Source organism: Triturus cristatus, chromosome 7 (assembly GCF_964204655.1).
Source record: "Triturus cristatus chromosome 7, aTriCri1.1, whole genome shotgun sequence".
In the NCBI taxonomy this organism is placed as follows: Eukaryota; Metazoa; Chordata; class Amphibia; order Caudata; family Salamandridae; genus Triturus; species Triturus cristatus.
In genome coordinates this window covers 1344136928-1344154603 of record NC_140590.1, presented here as the reverse complement: position 1 = coordinate 1344154603, position 17676 = coordinate 1344136928, and positions in this window count along the sequence as shown.

Sequence of the window (17676 nt, the reverse complement as noted above, 5' to 3'; positions counted from 1 at the left end):
AACAGCAGCAGGTGGTTACCTCACAGGATCAGGTGCCAAAACCACCTTTCCCGCAGAGCAGAAACACCCAGAAGTATAGTAATGAATCGGGATTCTACAATGAAGAACAGGTAAATAAACCGCCACGCGCTCACGCTGTTTCACAGTATTGGCTGCAACGCGATGAGAGTAACTCAGAGGAAAGCTATTGACGGTGCCGAAAGGAGGAAGAAGAGTGCGTACTTGTGTGGAAATGTGGATTTTCCTGATCAGTTATGTCCCCTATCTTGGACCCCAACGGTTCTATATACATGTTACAAGTACATGTATGTTCCCTCCAGTTCCAGTTTCTAAGACGCAAACATATGTGTGTCTACCGTCAACATGTTCTCTGTCAGATCCGCCATCAATGGGCTGGATATTCGATTCCTAGGTATGACAGGCCACCGACTTTATATGGCTAAGTTACTCCATTTTTACAGTTCAGGCGAGTAGGCCCGATTCTGTCCTCAAAGCCTTTCCCTGCTCTCTGTCTCTGACAGCTTCAGCTTGAGCTCGCATCTGTATCCATGAACTTTGTCCTACTCCCTGTGCAGCTAACGGTGCCTGCCTCGGCCAGTTTTCGCCTGTCTGCCAAGAAGTTGTATTTCACCTTCGAATTATCTATTTTGCTCTCCAGCCGATGCATTCCTGTCCAGTGATTTAGGTAAACATTTCCTTTAGCTCACAAGCAAAGGACTCAGCCTTTCCGTCCTCCTGCAAGTGATTCATAGCCCTGTTGCCATGGAAAGTTTTCTGCCCCTCGCATCTCATATAGACACTTAGACGCTTGTACACGCACACACAGTTAGTATAGAATAGATTCTGTCCGAGAGTCCTTCCTTGTGGATAACATAGTTCTCTAAACATAGGATGTTAGATATGATTTGGGATTAGGTTGACTTGACCCCTCAGACTTTTCGTCTCCATATGTAGAGTTAATGTCAAGTCCCCTTCACCCCCTAGTTGCACGTCAATTACACGTCATGCTGCCGCGCGCGCATCTATGCCAAGTATTATCTTATAGATCCACCTATGTCTGATAATTCTAACCAATCATGTTTCTTTTATTCCTTATTACGCCTAGTTTCGATTATGTCACTGTTTTGTCACTTTTCTTATCAAATGTTACGCCTTCTACATTCGTTTCATTGTAATGTACTTATTATAAAAATACATGTCTGTTAATAAATTATTGTACTTCACTTCCTGAACCCTCGTGGTGACGGAACCTGAAGGCCGCGACTCGAGTCGGCCATTTTGAATGGAATAAAGCCCATTAGAAAACCTCTTATACCACGGATTCTGCCTCTTGTTATTTTGAGCTATTTACTTTATTTTAAGATTCCGTATGAAATTCAGTCCGGTATTTTTATTTACCACATAATGGCGCCCGAATAGGGACACTTTCTCATCTCACGCGCCGGCGGTGCGTTGCAGGCCCGGTCTCCTGCCACAGCTGGACGGACCATAAACGCGTACCAGCAGGATTTCCTGTAAGCTCCCTCCGGTCAAGCGGGGGCGACTGAGGCTGCGATCAACCCAGACGAGGCGGTGAGAAGTGCGAAGTATCCCGACCAGAGCCTAGCTGAGAGAGCAAGATCCGAGGTATACAGAGGCCCACCAGGTTTTCCGAAATCCCGACGTCCAGAGGGTCCGATGTCCGCAGTTATCGAGTCCTGTCCATTCTCTGAGGCCTTCCGTTTCAAGGAGCTACTCGGTGAGTACCATCGCCGGGGAGGCGTGTTGACGCGCACATAGGTTGTGCCGGTCAAGACGGATTTGGGTACACAAATCCGGTCTGCACTGTTTAGCAGTGTATATGTACTGTTTAGCAGTATATCAAGTATTCCGAAGTATTCAGTTATTGTCAAGAATTCAGCGTGGTGATTAGTTAGGCAGACTGTCATCATTGTCGATCATTGTTATAATGTTTAATGTTTAATGTTTAAAGTATTCAGAAATGTCTTGCATATTGTGGTATGAATGACTGTTCATTGTTCACTGTTCATTTATGGTGTTTTTCGTATTAAGAAAATTCAAGAGTAAGTATCAGATCAGTTGTCAATATGCCGCTCTTCTCGAAGTTAAGACAGATTACTACCAGAAAAGGGGTGCTTGAAGAAGCAGTTCCTATTCCTCCTAGGGACACCCCAGGGCATTTTATGTACCATAAACATGGCTTAGATGCCATATTGTTTCTTGATCTATGGGTAGATTATACCAAAGGATTACCGGAAAGTCAAAGGTGGCCCATAGCGGGAACCTGGGATGCAGAGTGCATCATGAAAGTGGAGGAAGAGTTATGGAAAAGAAAGGTCAGACAGTCACAGAAAGACGCTGTTGAGTTATGGCGTAAAGAATCTCATAGACGAACAGAAAAAGCACGTAGACAAGAAGAGAGGAGTAAAGAAAGTTCAAATAAAGTTCAAGAAAATCTATTAATTGAGGAAGGTATCCGAGTGAAATCAGAACAAGTGAATAGACAAAGAAATGCTCTTATGAATGGTATGTATCCCCTTCTAGCCGAAGGACTACCTAAGGCTGTTACAGAGATGCCAAAAGACTTGCCACCCCCATTATTTCCAATTAAGGTACATCCAAAGGGGCATCCCAGAACCGCAGAAGATGTTTTTCTTTCCTCATATCTAGACGATGCAGCTCCCGAGTATGCTAACGCCACACCACATAGACCGTCTGGCGGAGGGGTTCAACGTCAGGATCAGGTATCTGTCCCCGTGCAACAGCAAGTCCCGATACAAGCTTCGGCAAGCACATCTGTTTCCGCATCTGTCTCCGCAGTCGATCCTATAGGGGTATCGACACCCGTAGTTGCTGTGTCACGTTCAACGAATCCATTCACACCCGACGCCCCAGATGGGGCCACGGGAGGTGCTAGCAGTACCTTTACACCACCCAGAATAAATAAACTTGTTTTTCAAGAGTCAGCGCATTCACGTACACCTAAATTCGTAAGTGAACGTACGCTTAAGGAACTCCTTGTAAATTGTAGATATGACCCAGTGGTTGGTAAAGAGGACGAAATGGTCCTGGCATCATTACGTATCAGGCGAGCCGCAGAGTATTTAGCAAGGTTACCAGGGATGACTACGCATCTAGATAACATATATCATTTTGTTCAAACAGGACGAGATCCAGGATGTATTAACAGAGCTATGGAATTCCAGAAAGTAGAGATACAGGGGGAACTGTTACGTTTCCTCATAAACTGTGTAATCAGAAATCAAGATCGTCCGGGGGTAGACCCGAATGCAATGCTTATTCTTACAAGATGGAGTCAGAATATATCAGAAGGGAGACACGATAAGCAAAATTGTATAATAGCCATGTGCCGAAAAATACGTAAAGAAATAGAGCGTATTCATGAAGAGAGATTGGGAACAGACGAGTTTGAGCAAGATGAAGTGTCCGAATCAGGGAATTCCGCAAGACAGTCAGAGACCATAGCCTATGTAGGCAGAGGAAGATACTGTGAAAATACTAGATGTTTTTCTGATCCCATACACTCTGTATGTCCAAATAATAGCAGAACGTATCCGACGCCTGTAATAAATCTGAAATCTCCTGAACATTCGTTTCAAGCCGCAGATAAAATACTACGAGAACGAAGAGGTTACCACCTCCTCGATTCCATGGATGAGCAAGAATTAGCCAGATCAGCCGTTCACTGGATTGACAGTCCTGAAAAATACGGTGATGAGACCGTAGCACACACGTTTTTTAACCTCAGTACAGATGAACAACGTTTAGCGGGAATATATATGATTCAGCAACTCCTCATATTATATAAGAGCCAACATGCTGACCCTGGTCCTTTACCTGATATATTAACGGAACTACTCACGAACAGATGGAGAGGTTCTAGTAACAAGCTAATTAAAGAGATATTAGTGTCACGTAAGCAGTATGTCCTTTTTGTAAGTCCGGATTCTCTCTCGCTGCCCCACAGAGAAAGAGCGCCGTACTATATGGATAGACAAAATCCCCTACGAGAAGTGCACCCAATAAAAGGCGAAGACAATGAGTTTCACCGTGTATTTGTTTACACACCCATATCAAAAATGGAATTATTAGAAATGAAAAAAGTAGTACCTAGTCATGACAAAGACCCAGCGGGTTTCCACCGAGAAATTAAAGACATGTTACTGATGGGAGAGTACACCTTTCCTGATATTATGACGATATTAAAGGTGCTTTTGCCTGCTGGCATATATGAAAAACTGAAAGAAAAAGAGTGGGAAGTGGGAGACCAAAAGATAGACTGGACAGCATTAGCAGAGGAAGAAAGGGGCCGAGCTGCAGGTTCAGGGCTCGGGGATAAAGTTAAACTATTACCAGGTTTACTAGTACAGGTACTGCCACGTTTATTAACTACAAAAAAGGAAGATTGGGGTGCAATCACAGCCTGTAAACAAAAGCAAGATGAAGACACAAGCGATTATTATGCTCGATTTGAAAAATGTTTTGGTATAAATAGTGGTATAAAAGCAAGTAGTGATTCATATCCACATTTATTTGTGACAAAATTAGTGGAAAATGCATTACCTCCAGTAAAGAATAGAATATTGAAATTCGAGAGTACCTGGCAAAGTAACACTCCGTCGCAAATGCTACAAATGTTACAGTATCATCACAATAGAATTAGGGATGAACAAGAACACGAGCATAGACGCATGAAGGATACAAAAATGAAAATGCTAGTTTCTCAGACAGTACCAGCAGATGGTCACAAAAAGGGTGTGACACATTCTGGTGATTCTGCAGTTCCTGTAAAAGGAACCTGCAATTACTGTAAACAACTAGGCCATTATGTACACGATTGTCCAGTCCTGAAACGTAATATAGCTACAGGTATTGCAAAAGAGAGACCACGATTAGTTAGACAAGATCAGAATGAACAAGGAGCTATGCAGCATGGACAGTCCATGCCAGTTCAGCAACAGTCCATGCCAGCCTCACAGCAACCCATACAGTTTGTGCCAGCTGCACCACCGTTGCCTGCTACTGCCACACAAACCACAACACGACAAATGTATCAGACTGCACAGTATGAATACCCTGAGTATCAGCGTTACGCATGAACCAGCCTAGAGAGGGAAGTTGACTTACCGCTTATCGAGATTCCTGTAGATCAAGAAGGACCTTATGTACATAGTGAATTATTAGGTCAAGATAGAAAATTCTTACTCGATACAGGGGCAAGTCGAACAACCATAAAACGTAGTGAAGTTCCAGGGGCACCCCTCTCAGGCTCTCAAAATGTTTCCCTTGGTTTTTCAGGAAAACCTATTGTTAATGAAGTATCACAGCCTCTACCACTTACGATAGGACCTTTGACACGAACTACAGATTTATTGCTTACTAAATCATGCCCAGAAAATCTGTTAGGAATTAAGACTCTGAAAGCACTAGGAGCCATAATATGTTGTTCTCCGGAAGGAGTAAGGTTGTTTTTACGTGATTTTAAAGGTCACTATGTGTCCAGAGACATGGATCCCCGACTACAGACTTTACCAGTACATCTATGGGCACAAGGCCCTACGGATGTTGGCTGCATGAACATTACACCCTATCGAGTTACATTGAAAGCAGGAGTGGTACTACCACGAATGCGACAATACAAGTTACCGCATGATGCTGTAGTGGCTTTGTTGAAAATCATTGATGAGCTGATTGCCCAGGGAGTAGTTGTAGAAACAGACTCCAATGTATGTAATTCACCGATAATTCCGATTCTTAAACGAACTGATCCTACTGCTCCGCCAGTATACCGATTGGTTATTGATTTGCGTGAACTAAACAAGTGTATTGTACCACAATTCCCTGTGGTCCCTGATATATCATCATTGTTGACAGCAATTGATTCCGAAGCAACATTCTTTACTGTAATTGATCTCAAGAATGCCTTTTTCAGCGTCCCAATAGATCCGGAAAGCCAATACTTGTTCGGATTCAGTTTAAATGGGCGCAGCTTTAAATTCTCACGCGCTCCTCAAGGATTTACAGAAAGCCCCAGCATCTACAGCCAAGCACTGAAACGAGAACTTGACAGTATCCACATGCCAGTCAATACTGCACTGCTTCAATATGTCGATGATCTGCTGATCACCGCGAGAAGCGAGTCAGAATGTGAAAAAGCTTCTCTGACAGTTTTACATTTCCTAGCCGACAAGGGGCACAAGGTGTCCCCTTCTAAGCTGCAATTCTGTGTTCAGCGAGTTATTTATCTTGGTCACTCGCTGTCCAAGGAGGGAAGGCAGCTTACACCAGATCGCATCCAGTTAATTGCTAACATGTCAATACCCCAGACACAAAAGGAGGTGCGGGCTTTCATAGGCCTCACTTCATATTGTAGGCAGTGGATCCCTCAGTACGCATTTCTAGCAAAACCACTCATTCAGTTAACCACACAGGAGGCAGCCACATCGACTGTTCTCCCTTGGACTCAGGAACATACACAAGCTTTTGAAAGCCTAAAGAAAGCTTTATGTCAAGCACCTGTTTTAGCAACACCATGTTATAACAAACATTTTACACTCTTTGTTACAGAACGCGAAGGTACTGCCTTGTCAGTACTCACTCAGGATCAAGCAGGATCATGCAAGCCATGTGCTTATTTTTCCAGTACATTAGATCCCGTAGCTCAGGCTTTGCCTGCATGCCTGAAATCAGTGGCAGCGACAGCTTTAGCAATCAGACAAAGCGATGCCATAGTATTAGGACACCCATTGACAGTTCAAGTACCACATGCAGTAGAGGTTCTTGTGAACCGAACACAAACACAACACTTGACCATAGCAAGACTTACCGGTTATGAACTGACATTGTTTCAACCACACATAGAGATCCGACGGTGTAATACATTGAATCCTGCTACACTATTACCTGTAATTGGAACAGACCCACTAGCTCATGATTGTGTTGAAATCATTGAAATAAAGACGAAACCTAGACAAGACTTGACAGACGTTCCATTGTTAGATCCAGACCTGACGTTGTATGTAGACGGATCATGCATGAGAGCAAGTACAGGAGATTTAGTGGCCGCGTATGCAGTCACAACAGACACTGAAGTTATTGAGACACATTGTATAGATACTCTGTCAGCCCAAGCAGCAGAACTTATTGCTCTAACGCAAGCCTGTATTCAAGCCACAAATAAGAAAGTTAATGTATACACTGACTCACGTTATGCATTCGGAGTTGTACACGACTTCGGCGTGCTGTGGCGAGAGAGAGGTTATTTAACGTCCCATGGTGCCCACATTCAGCACGGGCCCCTCATTCATGCTTTGTTAGATGCAATACATCTACCCACTGCTATATCGATTATGAAATGTAAAGCACACACGAAGGTTACTGATACCATTTCTCAAGGAAATGATTTAGCTGACCGAACAGCTAAACAGACTGCTCAGAATCGCACATTAGACATGACAAAGCCAATAGTTCAGACCCCAACACAGTGTATGACAATTAAGGATCCCGCACTTGACGTAATTGACATACAGACACATGCCACAGCAGAAGAAATAAAGAAGTGGACTGAACTAGGAGGGATCCAGACAGATCAAGGGTGGATGACGAAGGAGAAATCTGTATGGTTTCTCCCTGATTCCATGGTTCAAGCCATTATAGCTACAGTTCACAGTCCAGCACATTTAGGAGAGAAGGCTATGCTAGACAGCATTCAGCACATTTGGTTCAACAAACATTTACGAGCAGCAGCTAAACAAAAAGTTCGTACCTGTATGATATGTTGTCAGTTTAATCCAGGAAAGAGTGTTCCCGTAGAGCAGGGTGGATTTCAGCCTCCTGACCATCCTTTTGAAGTCCTCCAGATGGATTATATTCAGATGGAACGTTGTCGAGGATTCAAATATGTTCTCGTAGTTGTCTGCGCTCTCTCCCGTTGGACAGAGGCGTATCCCGTATCAGATTACACTGCCCCGACTACTGCCAAACAGTTAGTTCGAGAATTCTTCCCACGGTACGGTTTACCACGTGTTGTATATTCAGATAACGGCCAGCCTTTCTCATCCGAATTAATGAAACATGTCTCACTCTTGTTGGGATATCAGTGGAAATTCCACTGTGTCCGACACCCCGAGGCAGCAGGTCTCGTGGAACGACATAATCAACTTTTAAAAATCAGACTGTCTAAAATATGTCAGGAAAAGGGTGTGGACTGGATAGTAGCCTTACCAGTTGCGCTATTTTACATGAGGATGGTAGCACACTCTCGAACAGGGCTATCCCCGTATGAGGTGATCTTTGGTAGACCACCGAATATGTGGGGGACGCCTATACCCCGTAAAATAACTGATGTTGACTGTAATATGCTGACAGATTACCTGGCTTCCTTGATGTCTGCACTACAATCTTGTCGTTCACAGGTAATCGCAGCTTTTCCCGACAACACCGAGGTGAAACCTCATGATGTAATTCCTGGCGATTATGTCCTCGTCAGGAATTTTGATCGGAAAACCCAACTGGAGCCAAGGTGGAGACTTCCTAAGTTGGTCCTGCTGACGACCAGAACAGCTGTGAAGATCGAAGGAAGGAAAGGCTGGGTGCATACCAGCCATATCAAAAAATTTCATGGACTTCCTCCTGACACAGACAGTACTTCCCGTGTGTCTTCCCCCATTGACTCAAAGCTACCTTTGGCTGAGGCCAGTAGCACCGAACTCTATAAACAGAAACTCAGGTCCAGATCCAAGCTGTCGGACGATTTGATTGTTTAAGTCCTCTCCAAGGTGAAGCGGTTGAATCTGTCCCGACATGTATCCCTTAGGTCTGAATCATGTAGAGTCCAGAATCATAATGAAACGACATGCTTATTGTAAATTACTGCGTAACCACTGTATTGTGACTTTATTAATTTTGTCTTCCTTGAGTTTTTTAATAGTTACTGCAAGTATATTGTTGCATATGTATTATCCTGTTTCTAAACGTGTTTTCAATATAACTGATGAACATTCTTTTAGTGACCTACCCCCACATGAGTTGTCCTATAGACTTGCGCTGCGCAATAACACCTTCATTAGTATGTTACATCATTCCCATCAGACTAGTAATGCGACCAATTGTTGGGTGTGTGGCCGACTTCCTCCCTATCAGAATAACAAAGGAGTTCTGCCTTTCTTTCCACATCCGTTCACACACAATGGCTCCTGTGGAGCATGGTTTAGTTTATTAAATTCCATAGACCCAGACACAGCAGTTTATCAACAACATTGGATATGGGGAAATCTGAATCTAGTTTTATTCAAAGTCTGTCACCCTAATAAGGAGGGTCACCCCAGTAGAACAGGAACTGATTTAGAAAATGAAGTGTATAAATTAGGTAATTTTACGCCTAATCTTATGATTTTGAATGTCAAATCCGAAGTTGAACTAATTCTGCCCACTATGTCAGTATTCCCAGTAAAGGGTGAATTATGTGTAAGAAAAGTTGGTTCCATACACATGGGCCATAGCCAATGCGTTACTACAGTAGAATATAGTGATCAAGGTAAATCTTCATTTAGAGCTTCTCGCCATTCTTACTTCATATGTGGTCAGACGGCATATATGCGTCTGCCTCTAGATTGGGATGGTACCTGTTACATAGCATTCCTTTTGCCACCTGTTTTCCTAGCTCCTCCTGATTATTATCGACATGTTCATTTAGTACACAAAAGAGAGCGGAGAGATCTCCCAGTTGTCGATTATACTGAGACGGCATGGGACAAGTATGTAGATTTCAATAAAGGTATCTTTCCCTATATAGGTACTATATCAAATAGTAAGCTGATACGCAGACTCACCAAGACTCTTGAAGCTGTAGTAAACGAGACTATAGCCGCCCTAGGCAATCTGACAGAGGAACAATCAGTGATGAGAATTGTTGTTCTCCAGAATCGTCTTGTCCTTGACGTCATCCTGGCCGATAGGGGCGGAGCTTGCAGGGTCATCGGATCCAGCTGCTGCATATTCATACCAGAAAATTCGCCATCTGTATATAAAGCTATAACACGCCTTCATAAGATTGTAAGCCAGATACACGAGAATCCAGGCACTTGGACGTGGTCCGGGTGGTTTTGGAGTGTGATATCAGCCTGGGGATGGAGAGTTCTATCCTTCCTAGGTATTGGCCTTCTTATGCTCTTCAGTTGTTGTTTATGCCTACAATGTGGACCAGCGATTTGTGGTCTGTGTGCCACATCATGCATTCCATATCACAGTTCTCGTTCAAAATACCGGAAGAAGAAGGAAGAAGAAATGATGCTCCATGAGCAAATCGATGGAATGATGAAGATTGATATCTCTTGAAGGGCAAGTAGGGGACAAGGAGGGAATGTGGAAATGTGGATTTTCCTGATCAGTTATGTCCCCTATCTTGGACCCCAACGGTTCTATATACATGTTACAAGTACATGTATGTTCCCTCCAGTTCCAGTTTCTAAGACGCAAACATATGTGTGTCTACCGTCAACATGTTCTCTGTCAGATCCGCCATCAATGGGCTGGATATTCGATTCCTAGGTATGACAGGCCACCGACTTTATATGGCTAAGTTACTCCATTTTTACAGTTCAGGCGAGTAGGCCCGATTCTGTCCTCAAAGCCTTTCCCTGCTCTCTGTCTCTGACAGCTTCAGCTTGAGCTCGCATCTGTATCCATGAACTTTGTCCTACTCCCTGTGCAGCTAACGGTGCCTGCCTCGGCCAGTTTTCGCCTGTCTGCCAAGAAGTTGTATTTCACCTTCGAATTATCTATTTTGCTCTCCAGCCGATGCATTCCTGTCCAGTGATTTAGGTAAACATTTCCTTTAGCTCACAAGCAAAGGACTCAGCCTTTCCGTCCTCCTGCAAGTGATTCATAGCCCTGTTGCCATGGAAAGTTTTCTGCCCCTCGCATCTCATATAGACACTTAGACGCTTGTACACGCACACACAGTTAGTATAGAATAGATTCTGTCCGAGAGTCCTTCCTTGTGGATAACATAGTTCTCTAAACATAGGATGTTAGATATGATTTGGGATTAGGTTGACTTGACCCCTCAGACTTTTCGTCTCCATATGTAGAGTTAATGTCAAGTCCCCTTCACCCCCTAGTTGCACGTCAATTACACGTCATGCTGCCGCGCGCGCATCTATGCCAAGTATTATCTTATAGATCCACCTATGTCTGATAATTCTAACCAATCATGTTTCTTTTATTCCTTATTACGCCTAGTTTCGATTATGTCACTGTTTTGTCACTTTTCTTATCAAATGTTACGCCTTCTACATTCGTTTCATTGTAATGTACTTATTATAAAAATACATGTCTGTTAATAAATTATTGTACTTCACTTCCTGAACCCTCGTGGTGACGGAACCTGAAGGCCGCGACTCGAGTCGGCCATTTTGAATGGAATAAAGCCCATTAGAAAACCTCTTATACCACGGATTCTGCCTCTTGTTATTTTGAGCTATTTACTTTATTTTAAGATTCCGTATGAAATTCAGTCCGGTATTTTTATTTACCACACTTGGCGCAACTCTAGAAGTAGACCAGACAGGACCATTTGTAGATGGGAAGGTTAATGATGAAAATATTACTTTCCTAGTGGACACTGGAGCTACTCGATCAACTGTTAGATCAGCTGATGTTAAGAATCTTCCTCTTTCGGATGAAACAATCCAAGTGGTTGGTGTGTCCAACAGACAGATAAAAACGTTTTTGACAGAACCAGTGAAAGTTAGAATAGGGAAATTTTCAGAGATGCACCGCTTTGTTGTGTGCGACACTAGTCCAGTGAATTTATTAGGTAGGGACCTGTTGTGCAAAATGAATTGCACCATATTCTGTACTCCAGATGGAATAGCATTTGAAACACCAGATGAGGATGTGCTATATAAAATGACCATAGCTAACAGAGAAAATGAGGTTACTGAGACTTATACAATATTCAACCCTGATGAACTGCCTAAAGAACTAAAGCAGTCAGTGAAGGCAGAAGTGTGGGATTTTACTGGAGAAGATGTAGGGTTAATGAGAAATGTAGATCCAGTCAAAATAACTGTGAAGGAAGGAATAAGCTATCCAAATGTCCCTCAGTACCGATTGACACCGGAGATAATTGAAGGGGTTACCCCAATAATTGAGAAAATGATCAAGCAAGGAATTTTAAGAGAAATTATGAGTAGTCCATGTAATTCACCGATAATGGGACTGAAAAGCCTAATGGAAAATTCAGGATAGTGCAAGATTTGAGAAAGGTAAACAAAATTGTGGTATCATGCTGTCCTATTGTGCCAAACCCATCAGTAATTCTGTACCAGATTCCCCATGATGCGGAATGGTATACAGTAATTGATCTATGCCATGCTTTCTTTTCTATCCCATTGCATCATGACAGTCAGCAAATTTTTGCATTTCGTTTTGGAAGGCGGATTTTGGTATGGTGCCGAATCCCACAGGGGTATACAGAGAGCCCCTCAATATTCAATCAATTGTTGAAGAAATCTTTGGAAAGTCTGCAAATGCCTGAAAGTTCAGTACTAGTGCAATATATCGACGACCTTTTGGTGTCGTCGAAAACACGTGAAGCTTGTGAGGTAAACACAATAGCACTACTGAATCATTTGGCAGACGGAGAGTTGAAAGTGTCACCAGCAAAATTACAGTATTGTAAGAAAGAAGTACAGTATTTGGGACATAAAATCGAGAAAGGTCTGAGAAAAATAACAATAGACAGAATCAGAATTATAAAAGAAATGAGAGCCCCTATGACCCAAAAAGAGGTGAGAATGTTTCTGGGAATGGTGGGGTACTGCCGTCAGTGGATTTGCAATTTCTCCCTGATTGCAAAACCCTTGGTACGACTAACAAGGAGTGATGTAAACGATCCCCTTGAATTGAACAATGAAGAATTGGCAGCATTCAAACGATTGAAAGAAGGTCTGTGTGAAGCACCAGCACTGGGCATGCCTGATTATGAGAAAGATTTTGAGTTGTATTGCAGTGAGAGAAATGGATGTGTACTCTCTGTGTTGATCCAGAAGCATGGAAGGTTGAGGAGACCAATTGCATATTTCTCATCAATGCTTGACCCAGTGGCTGCAGCTTTACCTGGGTGTCTGAAAGCAGTGGCTGCAACATGTCGAAGTTTGGAGCAGAGTGAAGGTATTGTGATGGGATATCCGTTGAAAGTGTTTGTACCTCATGATGTGGCGATTCTCTTGACAAGGAGTCGTACTCAGTATATGACACATAGCCGGCTGACTAAGTATGAGAAGGTCATATTAGGTGCAACAAATGTGAGCCTTGCGAGATGTGTGAATGTGAATCCTGCAACTTTGTTACCTGATGCTGAGAATGTGGAAGTGAGAGATGAAGCAGATCATGATTGTTTGGATGTGCTTGAGTACTGCACAAAGCCACAACCAGATATAAAAGATGTACCTTTGTCAGAAAGTGATTTTGTGTTGTTTGTTGATGGGTCATGTTTGAGAACAGATGAAGGAGTGCTAAGCGCAGCATATGCAGTATGCACGGTTGCAGCAGTGATGGAAGCATCTTATTTGAAAGGAGTGAGGTTAGCCCAAGTAGCTGAGCTTGTTGCTTTGACCAAAGCATGCAAAATTGGGAAAAGTGTGAGAGTGACTGTGATAACTGACAGCCAGTATGGCTTCGGGGTTGTCCATGATTTTGGCCAGCTTTGGCTACAAACAGGTTTCCTGACCTCAAGTGGAACCCCTATTAAGAATGCTGAAGTGGTTGGAAAGTTGATTGAGGCGATACAGCTGCCTAAACAATTGGCTGTGGTAAAATGTGCTGCCCATAGTCAAGGTAGTGATTACATCACTACTGGAAACAGGTATGCGAATGATATGGCACAGTATTGTGCACAGAACCAGAATTCGGTCAATCAGGCCAAGGAGAGAGAAATGTCTTCTTGCTCAGTAATGTTTGCTAACACTGTGGGAACTTGGGAAGAAGTGAGACAATTGCAGGAAGAGTCAGGAGATGAGGAAATGAAACAGTGGATAAAAGCAGGGTGTGCACCAAGAGAGAAGGACCGTGTGTGGGTCTATCGAGATGGAAGACCAGTGATGCCTGATAGCATGATGTCTACCATGGCACGGATGTATCATGGCCAGGGACATATAGGGAGAGACGCCATGATTAGGTCTTTTAAGCAGACCTGGTACAATCCAAAATTCAGACTTGTAGCAGAAAGCCTGTGTCAGAGATGCCTAATATGTCAGCAATACAATCCTGGGAGAAAGACAGTGGTGAGTCTAGGAACCATAGGCCGAGAGGGTGGACCTTTTACCAGAATGCAGGTTGACTTCATTGAAATGCCTCCATGTAACAGACTGAGGTATGTTCTAGTTATAGTCTGCCTATTTTCTAGATGAGTGGAATCATTCCCAAGAAGAAGAAATGACGGGATGACAGTGGCTAAGCTACTTTTGAGAGAATTCATCCCCAGGTTTGGGTTCCCAGTGACTCTTGAATCAGACAGAGGAGGACATTTTCATAACGAGATTGTAAAATTGATTTGTGAAGCATTGAATGTACAACAGAAACTACATTGTGCCTACTGACCAGAGGCTTCTGGTGTGGTTGAACAGATGAATGGTACAATCAAAAACAGAATTGGGAAAATGTGTTTAGCCACTGGTATGAAATGGCCTGATGTCTTGCCTCTAGTTTGAATGACATTTCGAGCAATACCAGACAGAACCACAGGGTTAAGTCCTCATGAAATAGTCATGGGACGAGCGATGAGGCATGTGTACATTCCAGTCAACAAGCTGATGACAATAACTGATGACATGGTGTTGGAATACTGTAAAGGCCTGGCTGACGCAGTTCATTCTGTGTTTCATCAGGTTGGAGCGGATGCCACCACTCTTGAAAGGAAGCCAGCCCATGATCTGAGCCCAGGAGACTGGGTAAGGATAAAAGTCCACAGAAGAAGAAATTGTTTGGTTCCAAGGTGGGGAAATCCAAGACAAGTCATTCTGACCACAACAATAGCTGTGAAGTGTGCTGGAGTGAAACACTGGATCCATGCCAGCCATACTTTGAGGATACCAAATCCAGTTGACAGCAAAGGAAAAGAGTAGTATGAGGAATCAGAGTCAAGTACTGAAGCAGATAACAAAGAGCCAAAAACACAAGAAAATCCTGAAAGGGGGGAAAAAGAATCTGATCAAATATTAGTCCCCAGAAGTATCTCTCTGAGAAGACGATTGCAGATTTCTGATATCAGTTCAGATTCTGAAGACGAACAAGGGAGACAAGGTCCCAGAAAAGAACACAGAAAGAAAAAAGGAAAAGAGAACGAAGAAGCAGTAAAAGAAATTCGAGAGAAGGAAGTTTCAGATGAAAGACCAAGAGAAATTCCACCTGAAATAATAGATCAAAGTGAAAAAGGGACAGGTACAGAGAGAGAGGGACAGATTGCGGAAGACCCCCGAGGAGGTGTAGGGAACTGCAACATCCAGCTCGGTGAAGGGACAAGTAGCCAGCAGGAAGATTGCGTGCCGGAGACCCGAGGAGGGACAGAAGTAGGGAAAACAGTGGTGGAAAAAGAAGTTGTTGAGAAGAAAAAGCAAGTTGAAACAGAATCTGAAGAGAGTGAAAATGAGATACCAGAAGGTCGAGTTCTAAGAAAAAGGGCTTGGAGAGAAGAAAAGAATAATAAAGAAAGTAAACAGAAAAGAGTCAAAAAGGACGCAGTGTAGCCAAACAAAATAAAGAGATTGAGATATCGGCTGACACGAGCGAAATCACCAAGGGCAGATCAGGTGAATGAAGTGACAAGCCAAGAAAAATCAAAAGAAGAAGAGACTAATCAAGATAAAGAGGAGGGAAAAAGAACAAGGAAGCCTAACCAGAAGTATAAGTCACCGGAATGGACGTACGTGGCTCTGCCTGAAACGGAAGAAGAGGCAGATAGTCAAGGAAATCCAGAGGAGGCTGTACTGAAAGTGGTTGAAGAAGAGGAAGAAGCAGGAATCCTGAGAGTTATCTTATCCGACATCGGAGAAGAAGAAACGGAAGATCAGGAAATTCTGTATTTGGATGAACAGAAAGAAGTGAAAAACGATGAATTGCCAAACTGAGAAAATCTGGAAAACTACTCATGAAGAAATAACAATTGAATCAAACGATAGATACTGGTAGAACTAAGTAGGGCCTTAGAGGCCTAAGATTAGAAAACTAGTTGCGAAATAAGAGAGGCTAAGTCAAAAGACACAGTCCAAATTAACAAAGATGTCTAACATAGATAGTAGCAAAAGTAGATGTACATTCATGAAAAGATGGTGTAAAATGTGTTGTTGTTGTACAGGATTATTAATGCTTCTATGGAGCATACTTGCTCTTTTGATTTCTTTTGCAGTTTGAAGAATGAAGAAAGGACATTCCTAGACATGGTCGAGGAAAGAAGATTAAAAATGTGAAGAAAGGCATCTGAAGAAAAAGGGGAGAAAACAGTCTGGGATGTTGAAATGGAAAAACATATGAAGGGAGAGTCTAATCCAACTTTGGCTTTAGATTGGCCTCAGAAAGGGAAACTGTGTATAAGAAGGAATCAAACGGCGTATGACAATTATTTTGTAGGGAATAGTGAGTGCCATGATACATACCGAATCATGGGTGGATGGGGATTTAAAGGTGGAAGAGATCCAGTTTTCCCTGGACTTTATTTTATCTGTGGGAACAGGGCATATTATCGTTTGCCAGACCATTGGTAAGGCACATGTTACATAGGCCTGGTTTTTCCAAAAATCTTTCACATGGACAGTGTACATAGGTTAGGTAATCATTTAGTACGTGGTAAAAGAGAATCTTGGGCAGAAATTGTAGGTGACATTCTTGGAGCATTGATACCAGCAGTGGGAATATCTCTGAATGCGAACAATATTAGAAGATTATCAACAGTAGTGGATCGCTTGTCAACAAGCACCGCTGGAGGATTCTTATTGGTTAATACTGAAATGGTTGCCATGCGTGCTATGGTAATGCAAAATCGACTTGCCCTTGATATCTTATTGGCAAAAGAGGGTGGAGTCTGTGAAATGCTGAAAATTCAACATTGTTGCACTTACATTCCAGACGAAAGCAAAGATCTGAAAGTTTACATTAAAAATATTACTGAATTGCATGACGAAATTGTACCACTGGAGGTTGAAGGTGTTTGGGAAAAGATTGGGAAGAAAATTGCTGCTATTAAAAATTTCTTAGTGAAAATAGGTAGTACATTTATAGGTAAAATATTATTTCCATTAACATGTGTGATTTTCGTGTTATTAATATTAAGATTAGGATGTATGTGTTGTAAAAACAAGAAAACAAAGAATAAAATAAAGAGAAAAATTAAAAAGGAAAAAGGATCCAGATAGAGATTTAACAGAGATAACTTTAGAAGAATGGAAAGAAAGTTTGTATAAAAAGGCAAAAAGAGATGAAGAAGAAACTGAATTATAATTAAGAGCAAGAACACATTTCAATTTCCGTAAAAGGGTGAATTAAATTAGTGTTGTTGTGGTGATAAAATCACCAAAGGGGGGATTGCTGGAGTGGGGTTTTCTTTAAAAATTTTATACCCTCTCCATTTTGCATGTTTACATTAATAAGAATAATTAA